Source organism: Aedes aegypti, chromosome 1 (assembly GCF_002204515.2).
Source record: "Aedes aegypti strain LVP_AGWG chromosome 1, AaegL5.0 Primary Assembly, whole genome shotgun sequence".
Classification (NCBI taxonomy): domain Eukaryota; kingdom Metazoa; phylum Arthropoda; class Insecta; order Diptera; family Culicidae; genus Aedes; species Aedes aegypti.
Window position 1 is genome coordinate 176,629,029 of NC_035107.1, and position 16,197 is coordinate 176,645,225.

The 16,197-nt window shown below is 35.2% G+C and overlaps 1 protein-coding gene across 1 annotated transcript in view; it reads right to left on the reverse strand.

Moving 5' to 3' along the window:
- Positions 1–13,204, reverse strand: part of LOC5574607 (monocarboxylate transporter 12) — a 51,797-nt gene extending 38,593 nt beyond the window's left edge. The window contains exon 1 of the mRNA XM_001655158.2: positions 12,054–13,204. The gene's annotated coding sequence lies outside the window, so the exon portion shown is untranslated. The remainder of the gene's footprint in view (positions 1–12,053) is intronic.
- Positions 13,205–16,197: the final 2,993 nt, after the last annotated feature.

Consider the following 16,197-nt stretch of genomic DNA (forward strand, 5'->3'; position numbering starts at 1 on the left):
TGATCATTTGCTACAACTTTGCTGAACATATCAACTTACGATTCGTGAAAATAAAAAAGTTGGCGTATACGTCACTCTTGTGATCACCGTAAAAATAAAAGTTGATTCCATTTTGTACTACAGATAATTCTGAACATTTTCTCAGAAGAAACTATGGCTCTAAAATCAATAAATCTTGACGAAAACCTCATGTCCACCTAAATTAGCTTCCTGGACCAGTGTGCAGTGGCGACCTGTGGCTAAAAATTGTGACGTGCTGGAGCATTTCTGAGAACGGTATCAGATGCAACCACCCAAAATCTACAAGGGACATATACTGTATGTATGTATGTTTATTTATTTGTGACGATAACCTATCACTTTTAAACTTTTTACAAGGTCATGGAATTTGATCCTTGAGACACGCAAGCATGTCATTTTTGTTACGCTGTGGAATCAGCGAGAATTTTCTTGAGCAATTTCTTTTCAACAGCAAATCACACTGCGGAACACGTTTTTGTTTCCAGCACCAAAATACCGCTATTTACTTAATTAAGGGTTGCTGAATCCATTACCGTTTTCAGAAATATCATAGCACGTCTAGTTTTTGATATATTGGCTGTTGAAAATGCAAAAAATGATTATTTCAGCCAACTTGCATGCAAGTTTGCAAGCTTGTAAGGCAATTTATTTGCTTAATTTGCCACAGAATTCAATCTTTATGTATATAGCATACTTATCATCAAAGTTTACAATAGTTTCGATGAGGAAAAGTTATTTTTTGATGGTTTAGAGAATTGTTGTATTTTGCCATATAGAAGAAACGGAGAATTTTGTATGGAGATTGCAAGCATGTTGAAAAAATCGGTTTATTCGAAATTTAATCGTGCAATTTCAATCAAATTATATCTGAAATGAAAGTTCAAGTTTTATTTTGCATGCTTGATGGATTAGATTCCAAGAAAGTTTAATAAATTGTACTTTAATTTTTATGTAAACATCAATAAAACCAGTGTTTTATACAACTTTGGCGACCTATAGCTAAAAATTGTGACGTGCTGGAACATTTCTGAGAATGGCATCAGATTCAGCAATCCCAAATCTACTGGAGACACATAATTTGATCCTTGAGACACGCAAAAATGTCATTTTTGTTACGCTGTGTCAGCCTTAACATCATTGTCAAACTTGTAGAACTTCAAACCCTCAAGCTTGTTCTATACGAATTTTATAATCTTACTGGTTTTCTCTGGTAGGTCGCGATAAATGAACTTGGTGGCTAGTTGGGGCGTGCATATAAAATGCTTGGGAACTTATTCTCTAGCCGATTGCCTATTTTATATCAGCAACGCGCCTCCTTCATTTATCGTTTTGATTCATATTACGTACAGCTTCTTATTCCGGACACTCTACTTTGTATGGGAAACATTTCACACGAAATGTTTCAATTTTTGCCATTCGAAAGTTCTCACTTTCGAGGCTCATTTTAGTTAACATTATCCATAGATACCTACATATGAAAATTTATAATGCTAAACTGCCTTAGACGCCTCTTGAGTGGTTTGTCCATTTGAATTGATGATTTGACTTTTCTATTTACGACTTTCATGAGATGTCCGGAATTCGAATCAAAGTGTACGGATTATGAGGCAAAAGTAAAGAAATGTCCGGAATAAGAATCATGAAAAGTCTATACATTTCTATTTTTTGAAATTATTTATGTAGCGGAATCAAAATCTTCACCCACCATTCGAAAGATTATTGGTTTGAAGGCTTGATAACGCGGAGGAATAATGCAGAATGATTTATTTGATATGCTTTCTGATGAGTTATACTTCGGCTTTAAGTGTCCGTAATATGAATCAAAACGGTAGGAACAAACTTATGAAGACAAATGGTTTCCTATTTTTTCTCTATATCCATCCATATTTTGCCTAATACGCTCAACTGATGATGAATCTATCTCATTTTATTTTTGTATTGGAGTCATAAAGTTGCCGGAAAAGCTTGAATGGTGCATCATGGGACATTATTTCCTAGAGTAATGCGTCATTATAGTGTATATACTGATAAGCGAGATGGGCAAGCAACATGCGAACCGGATTTTTGTTAATAATTACGCAACCAACAACGGCAGTAAACGATAAATAGATATCCCTGAAAATATATTACAAAAGAACAGTAAGAATGTTACTGTATGATAGATAAACAAACCAATTAAAAAAGCTTGCGGCGCCTAGTCGTCAACATTTTATTTAAGTTTAATTAAACACTCAAGCGGTAGTGTTCATATAGAAATAGTATTCTCCATAATTGTAATCAATAAAATTAGCCTATAACAAAATATAACTAGAACCGTATTCGTTCAAATTTGAAAAGTGTATGTAATAATAATGGTTGTGGATGTACCGCAAATTGCGCTAATCTATGCTTTCGGTGAAAGGAAGGAAACATTATTTTACGAATTATTTGGGAAATTCTTTGAACTGTTTCAACAGGAAATTCCCCATGGATTCTGTAAGAAACTCTTCATAATATTTTTGTGGTTGAGCACTATTTTTTCTAATGGAATTTAATGAAAAACCTAGTCCTAAATTCGGTTTTCATTTATTTGTTACTTTTCTGCCAGTACTATACGTACGGCTACTAGGCATATCTGTTGATGGACAGATTTACTAAAAGATATCATCCATCCATCATTCTGATTGATGCTCATTATGATTATGCTTACATCAATCGTTTGTAATCGTCACAAGCTCACAATCACGTTCATACATAACCTGTGCTTGGGGGGATAATGGACACTGCAATCAGTAATAATTTTATAACTCCGCCATAATTAGTCATTAACTATTCTCCTAGTGCTGATAGCAAAGATACTAACGAGCATTGAAGAGTTTTCCGCGTGCTCAACACATCTGAGTGCTTATCAACGTGCTGTTGTCGACTGCTGTTATGAAACAAACGCCAATACATTTTCCGAGAAAGTTCACAATAATTGTGTAATGTACCGTGTTATGGCAGAGCTCTGCTGGAATAATATTCAGATAACATACTGTGTAGAATGGTTAGCATTGGAATTTCTAATCAAAATTTTTAATTTAAGTAGATTTTGGAACAATAATGCATACAATGGAAAAACAGTCCTGGACAAAATAAAGTTCGCATGAACCTGAACCTCGCCCTCTAGTGTTCTAATTGACCTAAGAATAAACATAAATTTCACTCAGACAAAAATTTGAAATATTTGAAATACATACTATTCAGTAATCTGAAATCTCCATTATAGTTAAAATTGGAGATTTGCTATAACATTTTGTTCAAAAATAATGGCCAGAACGTACTTTAATATGTTCGGTACTGTGTATTCAAATAAGGTAATAAATGTCGACTCGGTTGCTACTGCTTCAATTTAGCTCTTTAATACGCGAAGCCACCATGGCTGTTATCAATTTTGAAATGATATATGAAATGAGTCAGAATAGCTACTAAGACTTTATCATGAAGTCATTATGCGTTTATTAAATCTGATTCATTTACAATTAAGAAGGCTATATGTCGTACAATGGAAACATCTCGAATCTCTTGATGATTTATTTTCTACTAGGTATATTTTTCACAAACCTGTTTCTTATTTTTCTTTCTGGCGTTACATCCCCACTGGGATAGAGCCTGCATTTCAGCTTAGTGTTCTTATGAGCACTTCCACAGTTATTACCTTAGACTTTCTTTGTCGATTGACCATTTTTGCATTGTATATCGTGTGGCTGGTACGAATATATTTTATTCCTCGGAAAGCCGAAAAATTTTCCTCGATTGATTCGTTTACGCTATGAGCTATCCGAGCAAACAAATCAAAATGATTCGCAATAAACGACAGAATGGAAAAAAACTTCCTAACGTCGCATATCTCGATATTCCAGCGAATGACATTCCACTTTAAAGGGTTTACAGTAAACAAAACGTTGCAAACGCTACAGTAAGCAAAATGTTTCAAAACAAAATATTTAAAAATCAAACATCTTTTCCAGAAATCACGTTTCAGCTATGGATTGCTAATTGATGCATATGGCGTGATAAGCGGCTGGATGACAGACAGTCGCGAATGCACTCTGGCGAATTGACTACTTTTTTGTTGACATAAACAACTGCAGCTGCATATGTAGAGTGAATTGGAACAAAGTTCGAGTGGGAAAAAAATGAATCTAATGACAATCTGTTCCTGACCTGCCTATTTTAGGATAGTTGACGTAACTACCCAAGCAGGAATGCACAACTTGCAAATTTATGCAGCGCATCTTATTTTTGTGTTATACCATAATTAGGTTTTGTAGCAAATCCTTACAGCTCAAATTTTTAGTAGGATAGATATGCGATTTCAATGTTGCCACTAGAATAGTCAAATGATATTGAGAAAAACTTCAGTTAGATAGTTGGGTTACTCATCATTTTGTAATCAACATGGAATACACTGTTACAAATAATAATGATTACACGTCATGTAATCTTCATTAATGCGTAAACATGAAGCAATATAAATTTAAGTCTAAAATCATTTTGTTTTCAATTTCATTGAAAAAAATTTGATTCTGTGCTGTCTTTTGTTCCCTCATACAAATCTTATTAGTATGAAAGCCTCAAATCAGTAATAAATAAAGGAAGGGTACAAAATCTATGACATGCAAATATATTGTTTTTTTTTTTATTTGAGTATGTATAAATAAATCCCATTTCAAATTTGTTTCCCTATTAGGCAGATAGAAATATTAATTTTCTTTACTGTAACTCCCGCTCCCCGTTTTAAAAAGTCAAAAATATTGAAGGGAAGATAATAAATCCATTACTGTCAAACCTCCATGAGTCGATATTGAAGGGACCATCGCACTATGCGGTATAAAGCAGTCATAACATTTGTGTCCTAAATCATTTTTGGTTACTTCCTTCTTTTTATTATAAACAACATTATTAACGAAAATCCAAAATTTGAAGATGCCATTTGGTTTAGTTTCTCAGAAATTACAGTATCAAAGTTAAAATGGATGCAAAATTTACAGTTTTCGGTAAAAAAAACAAACGTTTTCTTCAAATAAATTAAAAAATTCTTCTTCTTCTTGGCATAATGTCCTCACTGGCATTACGTCCTTAATGAGTTATTAACTGAGAGCTTTCTTTGCCAAATTTGCCATTTTCGCATTCGTATATCGTGAAACACGTACGATGTTACTCTATGTCCAAGGAAGTCAAGGAAATTTCCATTCATTCCTTCAACATGACTTTACTTTGTAGCCGCGGACTCTAACCACTCGGCTAAGGAAAGCCCCTGCTATATATCTTCAATGTACAATTAGCAGAACTCCAAACTTAGTTATGGTGAATAACGGTGCTGGCTACGTCGGTCATCGAGGAAGGGAAGGAATATTAGTGTGACGCCAAATCCCACTACAAGGGCTGCTGAGATCAAAAACCATCAAAGCAAGATTTATTTCGCACGCACCTATTGTTCAAATTCAGGCATACAATGAATCATGCCACGAGTATGAGAGGATTGAATCTCAGGATTCAACTCTTGAATCGAGTTAACTTTGATACACCCGATTCTGTTTTTGCACGGATTTTTTTTACACGGCCGTGCAAAAAAAGTTTCCATACATTTTTTTTTCCACCAAAACCTTATTTTTGCATGAAACGTCGAGAAATGGTGTTACTTTTTTTTGCACGATTTTTGAAATTTTGAACTGAAAACTCTGTTTGTAAGGTACGCATCCCCCGTGCAAAAACAGAATCGGGTGTAGTTCATTCGGGATCAGTGGAGAACTTCTGTCTGACAGGACATTTGGAATGTGCCTTAAGGCAAAATAAGCCGTCATTGAAATGAATATGAATAAGGAATCAGGAATCTTAGAACGACTTTTGGCAGCATGTCTTGAATTTAGCAAAACATTGCTGTAATACTCAGTGTGCTGTTTGATTTTAAGCTATTTTTCACGACTGAAATAATTATATTGCCTTCGTTACCTGTTCGGTAGGTTTCATTTGTCCCAATCAATCATAAAATGAAGTTTTTCGAGAAGAAAATCACTTTAATTGCCCATGTGCTGAAATGCCAGGGATTCAATCCCACACACGCTTAGATTGAATGCATTCAAGAATCAAAACGATCCTGGTTTTTTAGATCAATTCAAATCAGGCGTGTTTAAATCTGAGAGCAGAAGGGTGCTCTTAGACTGGCTACTAGAAACCGAGATCACCTCTGCATCTCCATGGTATTCACTGGAAGGAGTTTTGTTAATGGGAGGGTTCAAAAACTATATGATCAGGATTCGCAGTGGTAAGTGATGCGATTCATGCAGCCTCAATCTAAAAAGTTATCTCTCAGTAAGCCGACATTTTTAATATCAAACAATTTGAAGGTTATTATTATTATCTTGGTAATTTATCCTCGACTGAAGTCACTCCGGCGACACAGGGAAAAGAAGTACAAACCCGCTTGCTTGGATTTTATCAAGCGCACTGCCGGCAAAACGCGAAAACGGATAAAAGCATTCACTTCGGCGATGCAGAAAAAACGAATCCGCTTCTTGTTTTTACCAAGCGCACTCTTAGAAAAACTAACCCGGGGAATGACATTTCTGTCTTCATATCTTTTAAAACCGTGTCCTAAACTGGTGTAATATAAACATCTTTTATATCTAAAAAATCAGTGGTCTATGATCACAGATATATCCGGATATTATCTGGACACTTAACTTTCTGTCTGTGCGAAAAAAAAGTTACGTTGTATGTCTGCTGGATTGTCAATTTTCTTCAGTTTTGGAAAGCACATTTAATTGAATTTTACAAAGAAAATTTGAAAGGAAGCGGATTCATCGCGGAAAGGGGTTAATGTGAAAAAAGGTCTTTTTGTACACATTTTTGAAACTCTGTACGCTTATAATTCAGAACGAATCCAATGTACAATTATTCGTTTTGGGAGAAGATTTGCAACAGGGAAAGCGCTACTATATTACGCATTGATTAGTTGGAAATTTCACCGCATGATGCCCTTTTTTGAATGTTCTCATATATTGTTTATTAGTAGAATTCAATTAAATTTGCTTTCCAAAACTGCAGAAAATTTGAAAATCCATTTGTATTCCGTGAAGTTTCATCGATTTGCATTTGGGAGCAATATGACACCAAGGCACAGACAACGCCCTATTTTCATGAAAATTACTTTAGAAGTCTAATTTCCAAGATAAATGAAAAACTCTTTGCGCAAATTAAATAAAAAAAAATCATGCTTTAAAATCTGGACATATGGTTTAATAATAAGTTCAATTAGTGAACACGATTGAATCTAAATCCGAACATCCGTATTATTAGAACATTTATAAGGAGTTTGTAGTAAACAATAACGAACAATCTGAACAGTCACACTTATTCAACCTCTATCACGAAATTTCTGCCTCGGTAAAATAAAGAGCGCAAACCATTTCTAGTCTAGTTTTTCATGTGGCTTCGATTGCATTTATTTGGTACAAAATCCACAGTGATTTGACTTAAATCCATTTCTTTATACTTCCCGTAATGTGTGTAATTTTTCATCTTAATTTTAAAATTCTAAATAATCAATTAATGTTTACGCGTTAGTTCAAGATTTTCATAGGCCCGTTTGCACTGACGAAACGACTTTTGAAGGGATCTAGCTTGTCATTGTCATTCGAAATTCGACAGTGCTTGACAGAAAAAAAAAACAAAACTTTAACAACATTCATTGTTACAATAATTTAAAAATTATCTATCAAATCGTACTTTTCATACAAATTATCAGAATTGATCATTAAGGGAATTCAAGCCAAGCGTAGCATTGTAACATACATTTTAACACAAAATTTGTCTTTAAAACAATCATTATTGATAATCAAACAAATTTTGCAGGCCAGGCCTGTTGTAATGTATACCAGGAAGAAGGTTTCACAGACGATTTAAAATGAAATTTCGAAGATGATTCTGAAGTTCCCTCCCTGGTTTAGTATTAATGAATTACATAGAAAAGGGGTTTTCAACCATTTTTGCTTACGGAGCACTTTTTGAAATAAAATTGTTGCGCGGAGCACCTGTTCTTCATAATCCCTCAGTATGAAAGCTGGACTTTTTAAATGCTTAAATCGACGCTATAGTTCCTGTGAAAATCGCGAATTAAGATTTATGTAGGCCAATATTTCATTAAGGTGGAGTTGACGCGAAGCCCAATCTGAAATTTTCAAGAAAACAAGTATTGAGAACCAAAAATTTGTTTAATCTGAAAATTTGATAAATTTGACAATTGCTATTGGTCACTAATTTGTCAAGCTATCAGCATAAACGGATGTTCCATTCTCCAGATTCGTGCTCAAGAAAATTTGAGGTTTGGCTTCGTTTTATCTTCACGGTCAACTTTGATTTGATTTTAACTTTTAATTCTAATTCAAAAATATTGGTTTTATTTAGTTGAAAAAGATTTTTACTTAAAGCTTAAATTGTGACATTTAAGCATCTAAATAAAACTAAGGTTTTTCGCCAAATACTCCAGAATTCGTGGTTTGAAGACATTCGGTCGTCGTACTTCGGTTCTGGAGCGAAATATTTTGTTATAAGCCTATTTTAATGTGCTCGAATGAATTAACCACAAGCTTAGTACACACGGATATATTTATTGAATAATAAGATTATTCATAACTTTGATAAAACACGTGAAATATTCTAAATTTTGTATCCTGGTTGATAAATTTTGATTATTGTCGCATTATTAAGTTGCATGTCCTTCAGATATTTTTTCGACGCCCCGAAAAAAAAACATTCATACCCAGAGATTTTCAAAATATTCTGTCGGTACCAATTGGATTTATAAAACTTTAAGAGTTGTATTCCATACTAAATTTAATGAAACCTTATGTTGCAACTAAAGCTGTCCCATACAAAATGTATGATTTTTTTTACTATCCATCTTAGTCAAAATTTTGAACGTTTTTGTAAGAATATCCAAGGTACATGAATGCTAAAAATGATCGATTCGTAAAAACTGTGTTATGCCATTAACCAAAACGTCGAAAACAACATACGGTGAAGATGAATCAAAATCCCTGAAATTTCAAAAGCAAATTTGCAAATTTGTGTGACTTCTGAAACTGAACAACTTTGTGGAACAGACCAACTTTCCACGACTTACCGTTTTCGAATTAAATTAAAAAGTCTCTCGGTTACTTACTTTTGTCTTTGAACAATCCTCTGAAACTCTATGTAAAATGACTGCAGTGTAATAATTCCCTTACAGGCAAGTTATTTGTAGTTCGTCATCCAAATTTCAGCCAAATCGGATTACCAGAAGCTGAGATACAGCACCCCAAACTTGAGCATTTTGTATGGGAAAACAGCATTTGGTTACTAACTTATGTCACTGACTGTATTTCATCTTATGAACTATGAGATTTTAAGCAAATTATATATTTTTATTGTGTTTCAGTTGAAACATAAATGCACGGTGAATGGACCCTTTTCAATATGTATGTATCCTATTACCGTGCATTAGTGTAAAAGGCCTTGAATTATTGGGTAATATTGGATTTATTATTGTGTCATGATATAACTACTTTATATTTAGTTTTTGAGCGAATATGAAATGGTTTGGGCAATACAGTCAATCCTCCTATAACAAACTTAATGAAAAAATAATGCTATTTATCTTGATTGATGAGCTACTTTTCCAACTTTCTGTGGTTTTTATTATTAAATAAGATTTGAATACCCTTAAAAATGAGTGCGCCCACTACTAGCAACATAATTCCTCCACCAACAACGTTTTTTCAATATACGAAATTAAATCATGACGAAATCTATCTTCTTCTTCTTCTTCTTTGCATAACGACCTCCATGGAACTGAACCTGCTTCTCAGCTTAGTGTTCTTATGAGCACTTGCACAGTTATTAACTGAGAGCTTTCATTGCCTAAGTTGCCATTTTCGCATTCGTATATCGTGGGGCAGGTACGATGATACTCTATGCCCAGGGAAGTCAAGGAAATTTCTATTACGAATTGATCCTGGACCGACCGGGATTCGAACCCAGACACCTTCAGCATGGCTTTGCTTTGTAGTCGCGGACTCTAACCACTCGGCTAAGGAAGGCCCACGAAATCTATACGTACGGTAAATGGTGCACCAACGTGCACGGTAAATGTTGATATAGAACGGAACGAGGCGACCTTATCATGCAGTTTTTAAACGTAGTTTTTGAGTAATTATTTGTTATACATCACTAATTTTAGATTTTTCCTTGAATTATTGTATAATGTCACGCTTCGTAGTGGTATTCTAGTTCGCTTTGAATGATTTGGAAAAGTTATACAATTTTTTGAAGTGCAGTTTTTTCTTGAATGCACGGTGAATTGTGGCTTGACGGTAATTAAAACCGTATTTTAAAGCATAAAGTTGAGATATTTCAATGCATTGCTAAAAGTTTTCAAAACTATTAAGGATATGAAAACCGCTGAATAGAATATCCAATGTAGAAACTTTGGAACAAATGTAGATCAAAATTATCAATAATTTTGGACAAAAATAGTTGACGTCTTCTGTATACATTTTGCCTTAATTTGTATTGACATTCATTTTTGTTATAATCAGGCAAATTCAATTTCTTTGAATTGTTACATATAGGGTGCCGGTACCAATGGTTGTAATGTACCAGTAGATTTGACTATGGAATTAAACGTACATTTTTCGTAAAAAAAACCGCATGCGCTATTTTTGGTGGATAGATTGCCTCTAGTTTAATCGATTTGCCGAATTTCAGCTTTACATTTAATAAAAAAGTCATAAAAATAATTAAGTTAACGCAAACAATTTGCTCCCTTGCACCAATAGTTTTCATCGCGTTCCAGTAGTGGATCAACGGATGGAAGCAGTTTTTAAAATGGATGTAAAAAAACGAAGAAAGGTCACAGAGATGATCTTTATGCTTCATTCGAAAGATATTAGTTGCTGTTCTTAGGGAAAAAGGGGTCATGCACAAATTATATCACGCTCCAAGGGGGGTAGGTGGTCAAGCCAAACGTGACAAGCCTTACATAAATTTCGGAGGACTCATACAAAAAACGTAACAAGGGAGGAGGGGGTAAAGGGGTCAAAAAGTTGAAATTTTGCGTGACATAATTTGTGTACCATCCCAAATGTTAAACCTATGAAAAAAATAGCTATTTTGTTTAAAATTCTTTATATCATTCCGAACGTCTACTACTGGAGCACAAGTGTAACTACTAGGACACGTGTACCAATAGTGGCTCAAGCAATTTTATGCTCAGAAAATGATTTTATAATTTTTTTTATATTTTTTCCCTTATAGAAGAGGTTGAAATCCTTCTGTTGACGCCGAAGGATCTTTGGTTAAGGCTTTTCGTTATTATATTATGATTTTTTTATATCTAAGCCAGTCCACTAATGGCACCGGCACCCTATGTAATAACAAAATATCAATAGATTCATTTTGTTCTGATAGTATTGATAGTAACACATAGATATAAGAAATAAATGTAAAGTGAAAATGTGTGTAAATGATAAGCCCAAGCATGTCTAAAAGCGTACAAATAATTTAAATTCGATGTGCAAATTTTGTCTCCGCATCGACAAAATAATTTCCAAACTTTGCGGACCATTCCATTAGCAACTCTTGCCCAGTTACCATAGCCATTATAATGATTCAATTTATCGTTACACAAATATTGATTTCCGTTTGCGCTGCTGCATTGGGAAGACAAAACAAAACAGATTGCTTCAACAACACGACGACCCATGAAAGCTTGCAAACACGATTAACTGTAACTCATCATTGGTTCATGTTGTGCTAACAGCCCCAGGACACTGTTAACGATGAGACATCGTTAGCCTGAACAACAATCCTCACGCCTCACACTCCTATCAGATTAGTAAGATCAGTGCGTTTGTTTACGCCTGAGAAATACTGCGCATAGAAAAGGCATGATTGTACGCCTGAGAATCTCGAATACATAAGAAAAAAAGGCAACATCATCGTACTTAACAAACTAAACTTTTTGTCCCTACCTGATGGGTTGATATCACTGCTAATTGATAGGTTGAATAGTTCCCAGCGCGCTAGTCACTATATATCCGAGCTTTTCCGCGTTTTACTACATGCACTGGTATCCGTGGAGGTCAATAATCTTCGAGTACCGACCGCCGCAATATACACACGCCACCAAAACGGGAGGCAGACAGCTGACGTCGTGAATCACTTTGTGTTCTACAGCTCTCGTTCTGTATCAACAAAACAGCCGCAGTTGTTCCTTCGTTGCTGGTAAATAAGTAATTTTTCTTCGTCGTCTGATGGATTTCGTGGTATTTTGTTCTTTTGTTCTCTTTGTGGGAAAGGAAACCAGAACGCAGATTTCTTTTTCCTCTTTTGAAAGATACACTCACTCAATGATTTTTCACTGAACTAAATCCTCGATTTCATTGACTCGACCTCCGCAAATGGCCTAATTTCTCCGCGGATGTGACGCTTTACATCTATCCTTTATGTAATAACACTGTCACTAAGACGAATTTCCACACAAGTGATACTGGTCTGCACTACGTCAAAATGACTAACTGTGTGATACAATCAAGTTTATTGTGGGTTTTTAGCGGTGCTTTGTGCTCTTACGTAAAGTTTAGTAAGTTTGTAATTTTGAAATGGGCTTCTTTTTATAAACACTCAAAACCCCTTTAAAAAGTTTCCAAAATGTGCAACACTACTCCACGGTGAGCAAGAACATTAAAGATCATACACTTTAGTATAAAAATCACACTTAGATTTGAGTTAAAATAGCACCATTTCAGGAAACGTAGCTTCCTAAGGTCACCGTATACAATCACTTCACCTGGTTTTCCACGCCAGTAATCTTTTCGACAACTTTGTTCTGCGTGAAATGAACAGTCACCACCCCCTTTCTAAGCGGGTGCAAGCAATCTTCTCCTGTCGTCTTCACTGTCTGCTTTTCTCGTATGATGGTGGAAAACTGATGAGTTGCTTGAGAGTTCCACCGCGGAGGGATGCTTCCGTTGAACCGAATCGGACAAGCTCTTGGGACGTATTGAACAGTCATTTCGGGAGAAACAAACCAATACCCTTCTCGGCTAGCTGTCGTCGCATCAAACAACACATCAGGTGTGTATATTCGCATTCGTTGTTGGTTGTTATTGGCGATGTTTTAGTTTAAGCGTGAGGGTTCGGGCAATCGACTGCTGACTTCACCCGCCATTCGTAACAACACTCGCGCAACCAACAACGCCTCGACGACAAAGACAGCAGCAACGCGTTCGCATTTGTAGAGCAATTAATTTTCCTTCGATACATACATCCGCGGCACTGTCTAGGGTTAACCGAACCGAGTTTTGAATCCGGTAGTGGAAGCTTTACATTTTTTAAATTCTTTTGTTTAGTAAGTATGGCTGAAATTCTTGATCGTTTCCACTTCAGTGTAGTCTAAGGGCTTTATTCAATACATATCTAATAACTGTCTGATTATGTTTTGCGGCTGAGCGAATATATATTTAGAATGGCCCAGCTCAGTAAGGGAGAAAAATAAAATTGTATAATTCCACGAGGCACCTCCCAGAATTATTCCTTAGAGGACGACTTCCTGAAAAAAATTTCAGCTCATTTGGTCGTTCAATGAGCTGACGCAATTACATAAATTGAATTTAATATGGGTTTTATAGCTCAAACATATGCGAAGCAGCACATCATCTACTGTTAGGATCAGTAAAATTGATGATCGCGTTCAATTCAATCCAGAATGTAAAACACACTAATTCATATTATAGCGAACAATATTGTAAAAGGTTATATTAAGATTAATATTAAGGGCACGGTAATCTTAAGCTACTGGACAGTAAAAACAAACAAACAAACAAATGGCTGGGCATGGCGTACCATTGGTACCTCGCGTACCTGCAGGAATTAAATAGACCCCTTTTTTTAAATTTCTTTATAAGTATCATTCCAAACATTACATTCATATCTTATATCTAGGTGTTCTGTGTTATTAGACAACACTATCATCCTAATTTGGTAAAACAAATTTAAGATTTTATTAACATTTTGTTAACAACATATAACATTTCATTTGCCGTAGCAGTTCAGATTTTTTACAGGTGAGTTGATTTCACCTGCTTATAAGAGAAAAAAATGCTTTAAATATACTTAACCTAACTTAACCTAAACATATAACGCATTAATCGTGGCAATAGAAGATTGTAACGATTTTTGCCTGAAATTATTTATTATTTCATTTGACATTTGTTCCAATGTTTCAACATTGGATATTCTATGTAACTCATTGGTTCTATACCAGGGAGGAAGCCTCAGAATCATTTTCAAAATTTTATTTTGAATTCTCTGCATAGCTTTCTTCCTGGTATTACAACAGCTAGTCCATATTGGTACAGCATACAACATGGCTGGCCTGAAAATTTGTTTGAATATCAACAGCTTGTTCTTAAGACAAAGTTTTGATTTTTCTATTAATAAGGGGATAAAGACATTTTACATATTTATTACATTTGGCTTGAATGCCCTCAATGTGATTTTTGAAAGTTAAATTCTTATCTAGCATGAGACCTAGATACTTAACTTCATCTGACCAATTTATTGGAACCCCTCTCATCGTGACAACATGTCTACTTGAAGGTTTCAAATAAAGAGCTTTTGGTTTATGTGGGAATATTATTAGTTGAGTTTTGGAAGCATTAGGAGAAATCTTCCATTTTTGCAAGTATGAAGAAAAAATATCCAAACTTTTTTGCAATCAACTACAGATGACACGCAGGCTTCGACCTTTGGCGGAGAGGCCTGTGTCATCCGCAAACAAAGATTTTTGACATCCCTGAGATAACTCAGGTAAGTCAGATGTGAAAATATTGTAAAATATTGGTCCCAAAATGCTGCCTTGAGGAACACCAGCTCTTACAGGAAGTCTTTTAGATCTGGAGTTCTGATAATTAACCTGAAGTGTACGATTTGACAGATAACTTTGAATTATTCTAACAATGTATGTTGGAAAATTAAAGTTTTTTAATTTTACAATCAAACCTTCATGCCAAACACTGTCGAATGCTTTTTCTATGTCTAGAAGAGCAAGACCAGTAGAATAGCCTTCAGATTTGTTGGAACGGATCAAATTTGTTACACGTAAAAGTTGATGAGTGGTCGAATGTCCATGGCGGAATCCGAACTGTTCATTGGCAAAAATTGAATTTTCGTTGATGTGGGCCATCATTCTGTTCAAAATAACCTTTTCAAAAAGTTTACTGATGGAGGAAAGCAAACTGATTGGACGATAGCTAGAAGCTTCTGCAGGATTTTTGTCTGGTTTTAAAATTGGAACAACCTTAGCATTTTTCCATTTGTCAGGAAAATATGCTAATTGAAAACATTTGTTAAATATATCAACTAGAAATGATAAGCTACTTTCTGGAAGTTTCTTGATGAGGATGTAGAAAATTCCATCATCGCCAGGAGCTTTCATATTTTTGAATTTTTTAATAATAGTTCTCACTTCTTCCAAATCAGTCTCCCAGGCATTTTCGAAAACGTTCTCTTGATTTAGAATATTTTCGAAGTCCTGAGTAACTTGATTTTCAATTGGACTAGTAAGTCCTAAATTAAAATTGTGCGCACTTTCAAACTGCATAGCAAGTTTTTGAGCTTTTTCGCAATTAGTTAGTAATAATTTGTTTTCCTCTTTCAATGCCGGTATAGGCTTCTGAGGTTTTTTCAAGATTTTAGATAATTTCCAAAAGGGCTTAGAGCCAGGGTCCAAATGAGAAATTTTATTTTCAAAATTTTTGTTTCTTAATTGAGCAAAACGCTTTTTGATTTCTTTCTGCAAATCCTGCCATATAATTTTCATAGCAGGATCGCGAGTGCGTTGAAATTGCCTTCTCCTTACGTTTTTAAGACGGATCAAGAGTTTAAGATCATCGTCTATAATCACGGATTCAAATTTTACTTCACATTTTAAATAGACCCCTTTGTGTGGTCCTTAGCCTCTTGCCCAGCAACTCCTATCCCTACCTCCCCGTGGTACTGGCCGGGGTACGAGTAACCTTGGGGAAGATCGGGTATCCAATCCCGGTGGGAACTTTGGTCTTATGCTGACAGGGAAGGGGGGTTTGCTTTTGCTTCTGCTTCTGCAAACCTGGA